The following is a 263-nucleotide window of genomic DNA, read 5'->3' on the forward strand; positions in this document are numbered from 1 at the left end:
CGCTCCCTGCAGTCTACACACGCGCTTTGTCGTGTGCACGCACACGTGTGTCACCCCTGCACCTTGCTGTGCACACACACGCGTGTGCGTGTGCACGGGGTGCGGGGAGCAGAGAGCTCGAGATTTCTCAGTTTGGCCCCAAATGAATCGTTCTTTTCTCTTTTTTTTTGCGGGGAGGGAAGGACAGAAAACGTGGCGGGGGGACACACTGAGGCGAGGTTCATGTCAGAACGAGCCACTGGGCGATTTGGTCACGTGGGATC

Source organism: Apaloderma vittatum, unplaced genomic scaffold, assembly GCF_000703405.1.
Source record: "Apaloderma vittatum isolate BGI_N311 unplaced genomic scaffold, ASM70340v1 scaffold40543, whole genome shotgun sequence".
Taxonomy (NCBI): Eukaryota; Metazoa; Chordata; class Aves; order Trogoniformes; family Trogonidae; genus Apaloderma; species Apaloderma vittatum.